General features: G+C 38.6%; 1 protein-coding gene and 1 pseudogene across 5 annotated transcripts in view; one reads left to right on the plus strand and one right to left on the minus strand.

Annotated features, from left to right (window-relative positions):
* Positions 1 to 18590, plus strand: part of Znf81 (zinc finger protein 81) — a 111330-nt gene that overhangs the window by 4402 nt on the left and 88338 nt on the right. The window lies entirely within an intron of this gene.
* On the minus strand, positions 14014 to 14369 carry LOC124971805 (programmed cell death protein 5-like; annotated as a pseudogene).

An 18590-nucleotide genomic window follows, 5' to 3' on the forward strand; every position in this document is an offset into this window, starting at 1 on the left:
GGTGATGAAAACTGGGCATGGTGGCACATGCCTATAATCCCAGCAATTTGGGAGACTGAGGCAGGAGGATGGCATGTTCAAGGCTAGCCTCAGCAATGTAACGAGGCCCTAAGCAACTTAGTGAGACCCTGTCTCTCAACCACCTTTTGACCCAGTTATCCCACTCCTCTGTTTATAACCAAACAACTTAAAATCAGCATACTACAGTGATGCAGTCACATCAATGTTTATAGCAGCTCAATTCACAATAGCTAAACTATGAAACCAACGTACATGCTCTTCAACAGATGAATGGATAAAGAAAATGTGGTATATATTCACAATGGAATATTACTCAGCCATAAAGAAGAATGAAATTCTGGCATTTGCCAGTAAATGGATGGAACTGGAGAATATCATGCTAAGCAAAATAAGCCAATCACCAAAAACCAAAGGCCAGATGTTTTCTTGGATGTGCAAGCTAACTCACAACAAGGGTGGGATAGGGAAGAATAGAAGTACTTGTTTAGACAAAGGGGAATTAAGGGAAGGTAGGGGGAACGGGAATAGGAAAGATAGTAGAATGAATCAGAAATTACTATCTTATGTTCATATATGATTTCATGACCAATGTAATTCTACATCATGAGAAGAATGAGAAATTATACTCCATGTGTGTATAATATATCAAAATACATTCTACTGTCATGTATAAGAACAAATAAAAAATATAAAAATGTAGCTGGGGATGTAACTGGGGATTGGTAAAGTGTCCCTGGGTTCAATCTCCAGTACCAATAAATAAATCAATAAGTAAATAGGACTGGGGTTGTGTCTCAGTGGTTGAGCACTTACTTAGCATGTGTAAGGCACTGGGTTCAATCTTTGGCACCACATAAAAATAAATAAATAAAATGAAGTTAAGGGTCTGGGGTTGTGGTTCAGTGGTATAGTACTCATGTAGCACGTGTGAGGCACTGGGTTTGATCTTCAGCACCACATAAAAATAAATACATAAATAAAATAAAGGCATTGTGTCCATCTACAACTAATAAAAATTTTAAAAATGAAATTAAAAAAGCTAATTCATAAAAAATAAAATAAGTAAATAAAATGAAATAAAAAGAATTGTAATGATGCTATGTTTGGGATGGACTTCTTTAGGTTTATTCTCTTTAGGGTTTTCTTAACCTCTTGAATGTGTAGTTATGTATGTTTATTTTTCAACTATGCAACTATGCACAATTTCAGATATTGTTTCCTTTTTTCTTCAGTACTGGTGATTGAACTCAGTTGGTTTACTACTGAGCCACATCCCTGGCCATTTTGATTTTTTATCTTGAGATAGGGTTTCAATAGACTGGTCTCAAACTTATGATCCTCCTGCCTCAGCCTCACAAATTGCTAGGATTACATGCCTGTGCCATTGTATCCAACTAGATATTGTTTTTTTGAATACTATTTCGGCCCTGTCTTCTTTCTCCTTTAGTTTTAGTCCACTTTGTATCACTGTGACCAAAAAAAATGATAAGAACAGTGTAGAGGAGGAAAAGTTTATTCTGGCTCACAATTTCAGAGGTTCAGTCCATGGTCAGTGGACTCCATAGTTTTTGCCCTGAGGTGTTGTAGAACATTATGACAAAAGGTTGTAGTGGAGGAAAGCAGCTCAGACATGGAAACTAGGAAGCAGAGAGAGAACTCTGCTCAGTGACAAAATATAAACCCCAAAGGCATGCCCCCAGTGACCTATTTCCTCCAGCCACAACCCACCTACCTACCATTACCACCCAATTAATGGATTAATCAGTGGATTAATGCACTGATTAGGTTAAACTTTCGTAGCCCTATCATTTCACCACTGAACATTCTTGCATTGTCTTACATGAGAACTTTTGTTTTGTTTTGTTTTGTTTTGTTTTGATGGCAGGAACTGAATGCATGGGCACTTAGCCACTAAGCCACATCCCCAACCCTTTTCATTTCTTATTTTGAGACAGCATCTCACTAGGTTGTTTATAGCCTTGCTAAATTGCTGAGGCTGGTTTTTAACCTGCAATGTCCTGCCTCAGCCTCCTGAGCTGCTGGAATTACAGGTGTGCATCACCACAGCCAGCCTGAATATTTTTTTTTATAAACCTTGCTTACCAATGTTTAGTGATAATAGCCACTGTTCAGTGGCAGGAATTGACTTTCTAAAGTTATTTCAGGTATACCACTTGTAGGAAAAACATCCTTTCATTTCACGTGGATGAGTAATTTATTTATTTTTATTAACATGTATTAATTAGACATATTAATGTGGTTCACTGTTATATTTCTGTATATGCATAGTGTGTATTGATTAAATCCAGTCTTCCTTCCCAATCTCTAGTGATCAATATTCCACTTCAGTTTGACTTTTCATTTTTAAAATGTTTTTAGTTATAGGTAGATAAAATACCTTTACTTTATTTTTATGTGGTGCTGAGGATTGAACCCAGTGCCTCACACATGTCAGGCAAGCTCTCTACCACTGAGATATAACCCCAGCCCTCAGTTTGACTTTCTTAGCTTCCATATGTAAGAGCATGTGATACTTGTGACTGACTTATTTAACTTAACATAATGTCCTCTAATTGCATCCACTTTGCTGCAAATGACAGAATTTCTTTCTTCTTTATGACTAAATAATACACACCACATTTTATTTATTAAACTGTTGATAGGCACCTAGGCTGATTTTATATATTAGTTTTTGTGAATAGTGTCCTAACAATCATGAACATGCACATGTCCCTTTGCTATTCTGATTTCATTTTATTTTGATATATATTCAGAAAATTGATTTCTGTATCATATGGTAGTTCACTTTCTAGTTTTTTGAGAAACTGCCATACTGTTCTCAATAATGGCTATACTAATTTACATTCCTATCAACAGTATATAGGAGTTCCATTATCTCCATACTCTTACTAGCATTTGTTTGTTTTTATAATAACCATTCTAACTGGGGTGAGATTGTATCTCAATGTAGTTTTGATTTACCCGATGGCTAATGATATTGAGCATTTTTTGACACGTTTGTTGGCCATTTATATTTTCCTTTGAGAAGTATCCATTCATATTATTTGCCTATTCTATATTGGATTGTTTTTAATTGTTAAGTCTTTTGAGTTCTCTTCCTCCTCCTTCTCCTCCTCCTCCTCTTCCTCATCTTCTTCTTCTTCCTTCCTTCTTTTCTTCTTCTTCTTCCGTTCTTTCTTCTTCTTATTCCTTTCTTTCTTCTCCTCCCCCTCCTCCCCCACCTCCCCCACCCCCTCTTCTTCCTCCTTTCAGTACTGGGGATTGAATACAGGGAAACTATACCACTGAACTTCATCTCCAGCCTATTTTTTTTGTTTATTTTGAGACATTGTCTCACTAAGTGTCCCAGATTTGTGATCCTTCTACCTTGGTCTCCCAAGTAGCTGGGATTACAAGTGTATTTTACCATGCCCAGCAAGTTCTCTATATATTCTGGATATAAATCCTCTGTCAAATGAATGGTTGGCAAATATTTTCCCCCATTCCGTTGGTTGTATCTTCGCTCTAATGACTTTTTCTTTGCTGTGCAGAAGCTTTTAATTTTGATATAATTCCATTTGTTGATTTTGCATTTGATTCTTGTGCTTTTGGGGTCCTATATAGAAAATCATTGGCTGATTAAGTATCTTGAAGTGTGACCCTATGTTTTCTTTCAGTAGTTGTCAGAGCTTCAGGTCTTACATTTAGGTTTTTGATCTTCCTTTTTTTTTTTTTTTTTTTTTTTTTTTTTGGTACTGGGTATTGAACCCAGGGCTGCTTAACCACTGAGTAGCATCTCCAGCCCTTTTAAGAAATATTTGATTTAGACACAACAGAATCTCACTAAGTTGTTTAGGGCTTCACTAAGTTGCTGAGGCTGGCTTTGAACTCATGATCCTCCTGCCTCAGCCTCCCAAGCTGCTGGGATTAAAGGCATGCACCACCATGCTTGGCATCTTTGATCCTTTGTGAGTTGATTTTTGTACAGGGTGAGACAAGTTTCAATAGTCTGCATGTGGAGATCAGATTTTTCTAGCATCATTTATTGAAGAGTCTGTCCTTTCTCCAGGGAATATTTTTAGCATGCTTGTCAATCAGTTGAGTACAGATATGTGGAATTTTATTTCTGGAATCTCTTTTCTGTTCTATTAGTCTGTGTGACTGGTTTTATGCCAGTATCATGCTGTTTTGGTTACTATGGTTATGTAGTATGTCTTCATAGCAGACATTGTGATACCTCCAGCTTTCTTCTTTTTTTCCTTTGTTTATTTATTTATTTATTTTTGCAGTACAGGGGATTAAACCCAAGGCCTTCAGCATGTGAGGCTAGTCCTCTACCACTGAGCTACATCCCCAGCCATTTTAAATTTTTAATTAATTTGTTAATTAATTTCCAGTACTGAGGATTGAACCCAGGGAGCCTCTACTACTGGGCTACATTTTGAGCCCTTTTTAGTTTTTGAGACAGGACCTCACTGTAAGCTTTTCTATCGCTGTGACTGAGATCTGACCAGAACAATTGTAGGGGAAGAAAAGGTTATTTGGGGACTCATGGTTTCTGAGGTCTTAGTCCATGGACAGCTGACTCCATTACTTGAGTCTCAAGGTGAGGCAGAATATCATGATAGAAGAGTTATGGAGGGAAGCAGCTTACCTAATGATCAGAAAGCAGAGAAAGAGACTTGCCAGATACAAAATATATGCCCCAAAGGCATATCCCCAGTGACCTACCCACCCCAGCCACACCTGCCTCCTACCCACCTTCAGTTTCCACTCAGTTAATCCCATCAGGGGATTAATGCACTGATTGTGTTAAGACTCTCATAACCCAATCATTTCTGCTGTAAACCTTGCATTGTCTTACACATGAGCTTTTGGGAGATATCTCTCACCCAAACAGTAACATTCCACCCCCAGTGGCTCCCAAAAGCTCATGACCATCTCACAGTGCAAAATAAATTTTATCCATTTCCAAGAGTCCTCATAGTGTCTACAGTTCCAAGATTGCCCAAAAGTTCAAGTCCAGAGTCTCTTCTGAGTTGCAGGGCAAACTCTGATTGTGAGCAGCTATAAAAATCAAGCAATTCAGGGGGCTGGGGAGATAGCTCAGTCGGTAGAGTGCTTGCCTTGTAAGCACAAAGCCCTGGGTTCGATCCCCAGCACCCAAAAAAAAAAAAAAAAATCAAGCAATTTACAACTATTCAATATATAAAGGCACAGAGTAAACATTTCTATTTAGAAGAATGTGGGCATAGGAAAAAGGGCTGGGGGGCTGGGGTTGTGGCTCGTGGTAGAGCACTTGCCTAGTACAAGTGAGGCACTGGATTCAATCTCCAGCACCACATAAAAACAAATAAAGGTATTGTGTCCATCTACAACTAAAAATATTTTAAAAAATAAATAAAAATTCATCAACAACTAAAAATATAAACAAAGGAAAAAGTAAAAGAAAAAAGAGATGCAACCAAAGCAAGACTGAAATCCACCTGGGCAAACAAGTCCTGTGGTTTAACATTGAGGTACATGGCACGGTAATATTCTGTCCAAAGGGCTCGTGTAGCTCTGTTCCTGTGACCTTGTTTGTTGTAGCCAAAATGACCTTTCCGTTGGCTTGTCTCTGCTTGATTCCTGTAGCTTTCCTAGGATGAGCATTCCTTAATCTTGGGGGTCTCCTCTGCAGCTTTGGCTTTCTCCTCACATCTTCATACATCTCCTCTCAGGGAGTGCTCACAGGGACTCTGACCATGCTGCACTTTAATTTGTCTCCCAGGCCTTCCTTTGAAATCTTGGTGGATGCTTTCATGACTCCCTAACTCTAATGTTCTGCATTCCTGCAGAACCAGCACCACATGGTTGATGCCAAGGTCTGCTGCCATCTCAAGCAATAGTCAAGCCTCCAGGGACCCTGGCTACAGCAGTCTCTGGGTGCCTGGGTGGCTGAACACATTGAAAAATACTTCCTAGGCTGCTATGTGCAAGCTGGGTGGCCCATTGGTCTCTTCTCAAAGGAATTTTTACTTCCATGAACCTGAGATGGGTGTGGTCTTGCCAATTCCTGAGATGCCCTCAAACCATCTTTCATATTGTATGTGGGCAAAGTCGTTAGCATTTCTTTAGTGGCAGTAATGTCTTTAACAACTGCACTTTCCTTAGCCCCAATTTTACTTCTGCCATTCAAGTCCCAGTTTTTCAAATATTCTACTCTCCTTTCTGCTCCTGAATATCACAATAATCTTGGCTAAAAGCTGACAGCAATATCCATGCCACCACTGGAATGCTGTGCTGCCTAGAAATTTCTTCCACCAGATTAAGAAGTCTATCACTTTTAAAATCAGCCTCAGAGAAAGTCTCAGGACACAGGCAGAATACAGACAAATTTTCAGCCAGAACATAATGCAAAATGGCCTCTAGTCTAATTTCCAGTAGAGTCCTTCTCCCAGCCCTCTTGAGCCCTCTCTTCACTGTCCATAGTCCTATTGATATTCTGGTCTTCTGAGCTCCCACCAGAATCAGCCATTAAGTTCCACTTACAACAATCTAAAGCATTTCCAGGTTGTACTGCCAAGCATCTCAAAATTTCTTCCGCCAATTCAAAAAGCTCCCAAAGCTTCTAAACCACATGGTCAGGTTAGTCACATAGTGACCCTACTTCTCAGTACCAATTTATGTTTTAGTCATCTTTTTCACTGTTGTGACTAAAAGACCAGAACAATGGTAGAGGAGGAAAAGTTTATTTGGGGGCTCAGGGTTCAGAGGTCTCAGTACATGGACAGCCGACTTCATTCCTCAGGGTTCTAAGTGAGGCAGAACATCATGGCAGAAGAGTGTGGCAAAGGAAAACAGTTTACATGATGATCAGAAAGCAGAGAGAAAGAGATTGCTTGCCAGATACAATATATATACCACAAAACATACCCCCAGTGACCCACCCCCTCCAATCACACCCTACCCACATTCAGTTTCCACTCAGTTAATCCCATCAGGGGATTAATTCACATATTGGGTTAAGACTCTCATAGCCCAATCATTTATCCTCTAAACCTTGCATTGTCTCACACATGATCTTCTGGGGGACACCACATCCAAACCATAACACTAGCTGAGTTCCTGAAGATGACTTCAAACTTTCAATCCTCCTGCTTTATCCTTCCAAGAAGTTGGGATTACAGACCTGTGCCACCATGCCTGGCCAACTTTACTCTTTTGCTCAATATTGCTTTGACTGTTTGGGGACTTTTGTTCTTCCATATGAATTTTAGGAGAGTCTTTTCTAGTTCTGTGAAGAATGTTTGGTATTGTGATAGAGATTGCGTTGACTCTATGTATCACTGTGGGTTGTATGAACAATTCTTCCAATTCATGAACATGGATAGTCTTTATATTTGGGGGGGCTGTTCTTCAATCTCTTTCATCATTGCTTTGTGATTTTCATTGTATAATTTTTTCATATACTTGTTTAATTTTATTCCTAGGTATTTTTGCAGGTGTTACTGATGGATTTATTTCTTTTCTTTCTCAGCAAATTCATTTTTGGCATAGAGAAAAGTTACTGATATTTTTGTATATTGATTTTACATCCTGCTACTTTACCGAATTTGCTTGTCAGTCTTTTGGTGTAGTCATTAGGATTTTTTTTAGAATCATATTATCTGCAAACAGAGATAATTTAACTTCTTCCTTTTCTAGGCTGGCACTCTAGCACTGAGCCATATCCCTAGCTTACTTCTTCCTTTTCTATTTGTATGCCTTTTATTTCTTCCTCTTGCCTAATTGCTCTGATTAAAACGTATAGTACTATATTGAATAAGAGTGGTGAGAGTAGACACCCTTGTCTTATTCCTGATCTTATAGGAAATGCTTTCAGCTGTTCCTCATTCAGTATGTTGTTGGCTATGAATTGTCATATATGACCTTTATTATGTCAAGCTAGGATCCTTCTATACCTAATTTGTTCAGTGCTTTTTTGTTTTGTTTTGTTTTATAGTGCTGGAATTGAAGCCAGGAGCTCATATGTATTGGGCAAGCACTCTACCACTGAAGTACATGCCCAGCCCTTCAAAAAAAATTTTTTTTGAGACAGTTCTCACTAAGTTGCCCAGGCTGGCCTTGAACTTGTGATCCTTTTGCCTCAGCCTCCTGAGTAGCCAGGATTATAGGCATGCACCACCATGTAGCCTGGCTTGTTTGGGGCTTTTATCATGAGGGGATGTTGAATTTTATCAAATGCTTTTTGTGTATCTATTAAGATGATCATATGATTTTTATCTTTCATTCTGTTGGAATTTGGTATATTACATTTATTGATTTGTACTTTTTTGATTCATTGTACATAAATGATAATTTGCATATTTTGAATCATCCTTGCATTTCTCAGATGAATGCAACTTGACCATGGTGAGTCAGCTTTTTGATATGCTATTGAATTCCTTTTACTAGTATTTTGAGAATTTTTGCATTATGTTCATCAGGGATACTGGGATTTACTTTCTTTTCTTTTCTTTCTTTTTACAGTTCTGAGATCAAACCCAGGGTCTTGTGAGTGCTAGGCAAATGCTCTAACATTAAACTACAACCTCAGATCCTGTAAATTTTGTTGTCGCATCCTTGTCTGGTTTTGGTAACAGGGGAATGCTGGCCTCATAGAATAAATTTGCAAGGGTTCTCTCCTTTTCATGTGCAAGGGTTCTCTCCTTTTCAATCCTAGGGAATAGTTTGTTAAAATCCTAGGGCATTTGTTAAATGTTTGGTAAAATTCATCAGTAAAGCCATCCAATTCTGTGCTTTTCTTTGTTGAGAGCTTTTACTGTTGATTCGGTCTCATTACTTGTTACTGGAAATTTAGTGTGAAAATTTAAATTCTCAAAATACTAGTAAATGGAATTCAACAGTACATGAAAAAGCTGATTTGCCATGATCAAATTGGTCTCATCTGGGAGATGCAAAGATGGTTCAAAATATGCAAATCAATAAATGTAATATATCAGATCAACAGAATGAAGGATAAAAATCGTGATCATTTCAATACATACACACAAAAAGCATTTGTTAAAATCCAAAATCTCTTCATGATAAAAGCCAGGCTACATGGTGGCACACACCTGTAATCCCATCTACTTGGGAACCCAGGGCCACCCATGTACTAGGTAAGTACTCTACCACTGAGCTACCTTCCCAGATCCTATTTTTATGGTCCTTTTGGTTCAATTTTTATATCATCTGTGTGCAGAAATTTCTTTATTTTTCCATTTATTAGTGCATTTTAAAAATAATTATCCCTTATGACCATTAACATTTCTTCCTTTCTTTCTTTTTTTGCAGTACTGAGGATTAAACCCAGGGGCACTTAACCACAGAGACACATCCCTAGCTCGTACTTTTTAATTTAGAGGAGATTGAACCCAGGGCTTCATAAATGCCCAGCCCTTTTTTATTTTTTATTTCAAGATAGTTGCTTCAGTGACTAAGTTTCTTCAGCGACTTACTAAATTGCTGAGGCTGGTTCTTCTTGCCTTAGCCTCCAAAGCCATGGAATTAGAGGTGTAAACCACAACACCTGGCTTTATTTTCAAATTTTGAGTCAGAGTGTTGGTAAGTTGCCCAGGCTGACCTTGAACTTGCAGTCCTCCTGTCTTAGCCTCCCTAGTTGCTAGAATTATAGGCATGTATCACAGTGCCCAGCAAGAAGTCTATTCTAATACATTTTTTGTTGTTGTTGTTTTTAGATATACATGACAGTAGAGTGTATTTTGACATAGTATACATACATGGAGTATAACTTATTCTAGTTAGGATCCCATTCTTGTGGTTGTACATGATGTGGAGTTTCACTGGTTGTGTATTCATATGTGAACATAGGAAAGTTATATCCTGTTCACTCTACTGTCTTTACTATTTCCATCTCCCTCCCTCCTTTTAATTCCCCTTTGTCTAACTCAGTGAACTTCTACCCACCCCCCCTCATTGTACTAGCATCCTCATATCAGAGAGAACATTCAGTCTTTGCTTTTTTGGGACTGGCTTATTTTACTTACCATGATAGTCCCCAGTTCCATCCATTTACCAACAAATACCATAATTTCATTCTTCTTTATGGCTGAGTCTACTCTAATTCTTATCCTTGTTTTTCCACAGGTTTTTCTATGTACTGCTTTCTAGATCTTCTTATTGTCTTTGGTTTTCAGCAGTTTGAATTATATATCTGGGTGTCAATTTGTTTGTTTTCATCCTGCTTGCAGTTTTCTTAGATTCTTGGATATGTGATTTAGTGTCTGTTACTAATTTTGAAAAAAATTTGACCATTATTTCTTCAAAAATTTCTTCTGCTTCATTTTGTCTTTCATTTCTTCTGGAATTCTAGTCACACATATATTGCATCATTTGATATTGTCCCACAGCTCTTGGATGCTCTTCTGTTGTTTTTTGGGGGCGGGTTCTAGGGATTGAACTTGGGACACTCAACCACTGAGCCACATCCCCAGCCCTATTTTTTGTTTGTATTTTTTAAGAGACAGGGATTCACAGGGTTGCTTTGTTCCTCACTTTTGCTGAGGCTGGCTTTGAACTTGCAATCCCTCCTGCCGTAGCCTCCTGAGTTGCTAGGATTACAGGCGTACACCATGTGCCTGGCTCTCTTCTGTTTTCTTAACACATTTTTCTCTTTTGTGTTTCACTGTGAATCTTTTCTTTTCTTTTGCACTACTGGAGATTAAACCCAGGGGGCACTCTACCAGTGAGCTACATCCCCAGCCATTTTTATTTCTAATTTTGAGACAGGATCTCACTCAGTTGCCCATGCTGGCCTAGAATCTGTGATTTAGCTGTCATGATAATGGGGTCCCTCTGCTTTTATAAGGAAAATAACCAGTATGCTTTTGTACTTTGTTTCTGTTTTCCTCAGACTTCTTAGTCTCTTCTAAGACTGAAACCTCCTCTAAATTAAGATATTTCAACTAAATTTGTTGTAAATTTTGACTTTTCACAGTTCTAATATCTGTTTCACTTTGAATTCTTGTTGTGCTTACTGCTTTGTCTCTTCAAAGTGTGATGTTGCCTTCAGTTGTGCCTCATTTTCTTGAGAGCTAGACTGGTATAGGTTAGTAGACATTGAGGTAAAAATGCTTTGCTTATGCTTGCATAAGAGTATATTTCCTTCTGTTAGGTCTTTTGTGTGGGGATTTCTGATGATCTTATTCAGGAGTTAGAATGTGTTTGCTATTTTTTGTTGTTGTTGCTACTGCCTCCACAATTTTAAAATTCTCCTATTGATACTTTGTTTTGGTCTTTCCCCTTGGCTTTGAAGCTGCCCTTTGTGCTGTATTCCAATTACTTTTGCTTGTTAGTATTGGTGGGTTTGGGTGTGAGGGTCATCTTTGATGTTCTGACTAAGCTTCAATCTTTGGTGGCCATCATGGACCTGTGTAGAGGACAGGGGAAAGTTACAGCTTGACTCTTTCCCTCTTTGCTTTTCCCTAGCTGAAGTAAAATACCTCCAGTGTTCTTGGGGTATAGGTTTTGATTAATAACCCCCTGGACTTTAAGCCCTTTATCGTATTAGAAAAAATGAATCTGGGTGAATTTCACAGTGGTTTCTTTCTCTTTCCCCCAGCCAGCACTATGAAGAGACTTTTCTTTGGGCTTTCCCTGTAAGAGTTTTGTGGGGTTTCTGAAGAAAAATCCTGCAAAATAATGAAACGTTCCCATGTGTGCAACCTCCAGGAACTTCTCATTCTCATATTAGCCCACATTTGAGCCTCAGTAATTCATTAAAAGTTCTAATTTAGATCCCCTAAAAGCTTATATGGCATTCAGTTGGCATCTGTCCCAGGTAAGCAAATTCTCAGGTCTTGTTTTCCCATCAAGATGCCTGTCTCCAGATTTTACAAGAGTTGTTTGCCCTCTGACCTCAGTTTTCTAATAGGTTTGAAAAATTTCCAACTTATCTTGATTTTTTTTCTTGTTATAAGAATAGGAATGTCTTTCCAGGTCTCTTGGACTCTGAACTGAAACTGGAAGTCCTCTTAAATATTTTTTTAAAATTAATTACTGCCCCACATACTTCATCTCCCCACATCACACACCTCAAGTCATCTCAGTGTTATTTGGGTGCTAAACCTTTGAAACCCTGGAGATCCTCCTTGCAATAGCACTTACTTTAATACTGAATGCCACTGTTACTTTGGGTCCTGGTCCCTAGCATCATCCCTTCTGAGGCTGTGGTTTTGCACATTCTTAGGAGCACCATGAATGCCATTGCAGGCCAATAGTCAAAATGGCACAGGTAGTTTGTGTGTTTGGTCTCCATAAGTGATGTTGTTGGGCAAAGAATATGGCAGAATTGTTGGGGAGTTTCCTAGTAGTGACTATCATTTTAAAAGGTTTCTGTTACATGTGGAAAAGGAAGCTGACTTATTTGAATTACTGAAGGGTCAGGGGTAGAGATGTGGTCCATTGCTATGTAGGATTCCTAGACTAGGAGATCTGGGATCTAAGCTATAGAGACCTGTGGTATTTATAGAAGCTAAAGTGTCCCTTTGTTTATGGCATGGTGGCAAGGCAGAAAACTTATCTCCTCAGAGATACAGCTGTGGGAGAGGAGTGAAAATTCAGAATGGAAACATCCTCTTCTGAGTAACAGCACTGGAAGAAATGGGGGAAATCAGGAAGATACAGTAAGCTCTAGGGGGATACCAGTGGAGGAAGGGGAGATGTTAGGGTGGTATATTTCCCTCCTGGTAAATAATCCTAGTAGTTATGGCGAGTTTGGGATGGTACAGTCTCCATGTGGGAGATGCCACTGGAGGAGAGAAAGAAGTCAGGGTGATAAAGTTTTGCCAATTAGTGCTACCACAGGGTTATGGAAGGAGAAGTCAATATGAAGGGAAACAAAACCTCTCGGAAACTTAGGGGAATGTCTACTATTCATCAAACATTTACTGATTCCATGCATACTTCTAAGCACTTTCTATCATTTAATTTATTTCTCTAAGGTATGTGGACTTTGAGGCATAGTTATAATTGCTTTCCCCAAACCCAGACTAGAAAGGAATATAGCCAGGTTTTCTTCTAACACATGCATATGGTTTCAATTTTACATTTAGACCTTTTCCATTTGGAGTTTATTCTTATTTATAGTATAAGGTGGGGATCCCATTTAATCTGTTTCTAAATGGCTGTTTCAAATGGGTTAAATGATATCTACCAAAAATATATATCCCCAAAACCTGAAAATGTGACCTTAATTTGAAAAAGGATCTTTGTATATGTAATTAAGAATCTTGGGATGAGGTCATCCTGAATTAAATGAATGAGCCCTAAGTCCAGGGACAAGTACCCTTACAAGTGACAGAAGAAGAGGAAGACACAGAAGGTGATGTGAAGAGAGAGATTAGCATGATTTATCCATAAATCAAGGACTATCAAGGGTTGCTAGAACCACCAGAAGCTATGACAGAGGCATAGAATAAATTCTCTTCAAAAGGAACCAGCCGTAGTGACACCATGTTTGAACTTCTATCCTCTAGGACTGTGATAGAATAAATTTCTGTTGTTTGAAACTAGCCAGTGTGTGGTAACTTGTTACTACAGTCCTAGGAAATAAATAGACTATTTAAAATTTCATCTTTGGGGCTGGGAATGTAGCTCAGTGGTACAGTGCTTGCCTGACATGCATGAGGCCCTAGGTTCAATCCCTAGCAACACATAAACACACAAAATAAATGTATGTGTGTATCTATGTTCATCTTAGCTCCTTGTGATTTGAGATGCCATTTAAATCATATTCAGATTTCCTTCTATATTTGGATCTATTTCTGGATATTTTACTGTTTTCACTAGTTTGTGTATTCAAGATCACATGGTTTTAATTAAAGAGACTTTTTTGTATAACAAGTTTATTTTTTAAAGGCATTTAGAAAATAAAGTAAACATTTAAACAGATCTTAACTTCTGTACTAGAATTGTTCCTTTAAGGTCCATTCTCTAAACATTTTAAATTCAGTAATCCTTATCATCAGAGGTCATTACTTTTCTTCTGTTCAATTTAACTGTTGTTTTCTTTCCTGTTTGTTGGCTTACTTTTTCAAGGATTTCCATTAAGCCTTGTTCTGATACCCTTCTGCTAAGTCATCCGTACCTTGCCATCTGTATAAGGTAATTTTCTACTGCTTTAGTTTTTTCAGGCTTAACAAGTGCTAAATTACTTAATCTGGCTCGAGCTGACTGATCCAGAACTTGGGCCAAGATACTCTTTCTCATTTCTGCTTCCCTGTGCTTTGCTTCTTGTTGTGCTGCATTGCCTGCAGCTAGGCCAGCCTCTGCTTCCCCAGTATCTCCTGCTTCTCATCCGTCATGCTGTGGCCAGTGGAGGTCTAGCAGCCATGGTGCTCTGGGCCTACTTGGAGGGATCTCGTGCCCACTCGGATCTCTGCAACCCCTTGGTGCGATTACAACACTCAAGGCTCTATAGAGGCTTTATAGTGTGTTCCTATACCTGGTAGGGTAAATCTCCATCATTGCTTTTCTTTTTTAGGGCTTTATAGTTATTCTTTCACATTTATTTTCCCTTATCAAATTCTAGGCAATCAGGTTTCTGCATTGAGTCACTTAACTCTTATGCCATACTAACTCTCTAGGATACTTATTAGTAAAAAAATCATGGAAAGAAATGAGTGACTACCCATTGGGTTGTGGGAGATGGAATGATCAATTCCAATTTTTCACCCATCCCTGCATCCACACACTCTACCCCCTTACTGGTGTATTTGCCCTGTGGTTTGCTCTACTTCAGGGCATATAAGTAGAGACATTCCATTTCTGAGACTACACCTGAAGAAGCCTTGCCTGTTCTGGCTTGTCTTCTTATCCTTTGCATCACTAGAATAAGATTCCTACATAACTACTGCCCTCCAGTATCAGCTTCAAAATAGAAGACATCTGGAGCAGAGTTGCCCCAGCTGCTGTGCCACCCAAGATGCAGAGAATTGTGTGTCATATGATCTCACTTTTTTTTGAGACAGGGTCTTACTATATTGTCTATACTGGTCATGAACTTGCAGTCTCTAGTGATTCTCCTGCCTTAGCCTCTCAAGTATCTTGTTCTATAGGGGTCCTACCTCACTGGCAATGATCTCACTCCTTTTTTTCTGGTGCTGGGGAGGGATCCCAGGGCTGTGCATGCTAGGTAAGTGCTACCACACCAGCCCAGATCTCACTTCTCACTTTTGTAAAACAAAAAATAATATATGTGTGTGATACAGGAGGTGTGTGTGTGTGTGTGTATGTGCATGCACTCATGTGTGCACATATGTGTGTGTATCAAACAAATGAGAATGAAATGGTTCATAATTGATGGTTAACTTGGGTTATATGAAGAGAGGTGTAAATAGAATGAAAAGAGGAAGAGGAAGTTGGTGCAAATAAGAAAAAAAGCACTGCATGATAAAATCTAATGAGTACAATAGCATTGTTTATGCATTCATATGAACATCTATGGTAAAAAGAGAAAAATGTACTGCACACTAAAAGCTAGTATGATAGGATTGTATTTTTGCATTTAAATAAAAATTGTTTCCCATATATATAAAGAAATCAAAATCATGGTTTTATTATGGAATTTCTTGCTTAAAAACCACAATAGGGAACATTTGATAGGCACAATTATGTCAGATTATAAAAAATTTAAAACACACAGTATACCCCCCTTTTATGCAGCAAGTTATGAATCATTCTCTTGAATTGAGAATGTTTAACTGTCTTAGATATAATATTAGATGTATTTAGTTGTTTTAGTTTACTGACACTATAAAATGTTGAAAATTTAATAGAAAACAGGAAATGCATTCACATAATTTTCCATATCCCTTTGCAGAAAGAGTTCAGCATCAACTTATAATACTTTTTTAATGGGAATTCTTCCTAAAGCATCAAACTTGAACAGTTTCTTTTCAGTTGGGAACTATGAGTTCTATGATACTTTCTTAAGTCAATTTTCATTATATATATATATATATATATACAGAGGCCAGGAAAGGCATCTGGATGTACATGATTTACTCACAGTGTATTTTTGAGGCTCAAACTGTAAGAAACTAAGAGACAGGAAAGAGTCATTGCAAGGATGTGGTTTCCTGTAATGCCAAGCTTTGGCCTGATTCAGGGCAAATGAGTGTGGGGAGAGGGAGGGGCCTGGGAACTGTAAATGACACTGTAAAGTTGTCCTGTCTTGAAGGTGGAATCAGGGCTCTTGTCTGCCTGTATGTGTCAGTCACTGGCTATCCCCCAGGAAGGTAGTGTAAGCTCCTCAGCTTCTGCAGGCATTGTGGCACTATGGCTAGCCAAGCTCAATGCTCTGAAGAAAGTCACAGTTGTAAGCAGCACTTACAGCAGCTGGCATTGGGTGCCTGGACCAGTCAAACTGAGTGAGGCACAGCAGTCTTCACAGAATGAGGATGTACAAATACTGAAAATGCTGCTCTGATGCATTCTTAGGGCTTCTCTCCTTTGACTTTGTTTGTTTGTTACCAGGCCCCTTTTATATTTTATTTAAAGACAGTATTGCTGAGTTGCTTAGGGCCTTGCTAAATTGCCGAGGCTGGCTTTAAACTTGCAATAAATTCTCCTGCCTCAGCCTCCTGAGCTGCTGGGATTACAGGCATACAGGTGTGGTGTCTCTCTCTGCTTCCTGATCATCATGTGAGCCACTTTCCTCTGCCACACTCTTATGCCATGAGGTTCTGCCTTGCCTTGAGCCCCAAGGAATGGAGCCTGCTGTCTACAGACCTAGATCTTTGAAACCATGAGCCCCCAAATAAACTTTTCCTTTTTAAAATTGTTCTTGTCAGCTCTTTTAGTAGAGCAGTGAAAAAGCTGACTGAAATACCAGGCATGGAGTGTCTTTATTTTCATGGGCAGTGACACACTCTTCCAAGCAGTGAAGGACATGATAGTTTAACCTGGGATGGGGAAAATGTTATTCTTGTTTCCCTTGATATTAGGGAGAAAAAGAGGAGGAAGAGGAAGGAAAGGAAAAATGTCAATTTTAAAATGAGCCACCTGTGGCCAAGGAACAGGATTTATCCTCAAAGCGTAAAGTGGACCCCATTACAATTCGTGAGGTTTCTCATCACTGTGAATTTTCTGATGTGTAATTATGACTGACCTGTATCTGAAAACCCTTCCACATACAGTACAGACATAAGCTGTCTCCAGTATGAGTCTTCTGGTATGCAAGGAGATTGGATTCTTTGCTGAAGACCTTCCCACATTTTGTACATATATAGGGTTTTTCTACCATGTAGGTTTTCCTACGTTTGTGGAGTTGTGATTTGGAAGGAAAGGTTTTCACACAATCCTGTTGTCATCAAGAAGATTTTAATTGTCATGTGCTAAATAGGAAGTAATGTAAACTTCGTTTCATAAATCTGGTAAAAGATAAATGTTGTGGCTTAGATAACAAAATCTTTCAGTAGTACCCAAAATGAACTTGTTAAAAAATTAAAAGCATCAGCTAATCACATTTAGAACAAAATAATCCCAACATGATAAAATATGATTTAAAATGACACAAATAGAAATGGCAAAGAAAGGACATTTAAATAATACTTCAAAAAAGAAAAAAGGAGAGGAAGAAGTCTAGATTGAAGAGCCAAGAAATATATTAGAATCCAGAAGAATTTAGGAGGTGAGAAAATTTTCTGATTTGGTCCATGACAAGTCTACTTACTAATACATCAAAGGAAGGGATTGAATAACTGTAATGATTGTCATTTTACACATGAAAATATGGCTTCATGGCACAATTATAATGCAAGACTTAAGGCTGGTCATGGTGGTGCATGTCTGTAATCCCAGCAACTCCTAGCAGCTCAGGAGCCTGAGGCAGGAGGATCACAAATTCAAGTCCAGCCTCAGCAATTAGTGAGACCCTAAGTAATTTTAGTGAGACTCAGTCTCAAAATAATAAAAAGAGCTGGGGGTGTAGCTCAGTAGCAGCACACCCCTGCATTCAACCCCCAGTATAATTAAAAGAAATCAAAGGTATCTGTGTATACTGGCGGGGGGTGGTAAAAATAAAATACACACTTAGAACAGATGGAAGACTCCTGTTTCCATTGCTATAAAAATATACCTGAGGTTGGGAAATTTGTGAAGAAAAATGGTTTACCTAGACCATAGCTCTGAAAGTTCAGAAGGGTAGCATTGGCTTCTGCTCAGTTCTGGTTAGGGCCTTGTGGCATGTGTCATCATGGCAAAAGCAAGTGTGAGAGTGATCACATAGTAAGACAGGAAGCCAGAAAGTGAGACAAGGCCAATCTTACTCTTTCTATTAAAAACAAACAAAAAACAGTTCTTGTGAGAACTTGCTTATTTTGCAACACCACCATTAATTCCTTCTAAGGGCAGCACTCAGTGCTTCCATTGACCTAATTGTCTCCTAGTAGGCCCCACCTCTTAAAGGTTCCACTATGTCTTTATATTTCCAAATTAGGGAGCAAGCTTCCAAAACTGGAAACTTTGGAGGACACACCCATACCACATCCAAACAATAGCAACTGTTTTAAGGAAGATATATA

The sequence above is a fragment of the Sciurus carolinensis genome, chromosome X, assembly GCF_902686445.1.
Source record: "Sciurus carolinensis chromosome X, mSciCar1.2, whole genome shotgun sequence".
NCBI lineage: Eukaryota > Metazoa > Chordata > Mammalia > Rodentia > Sciuridae > Sciurus > Sciurus carolinensis.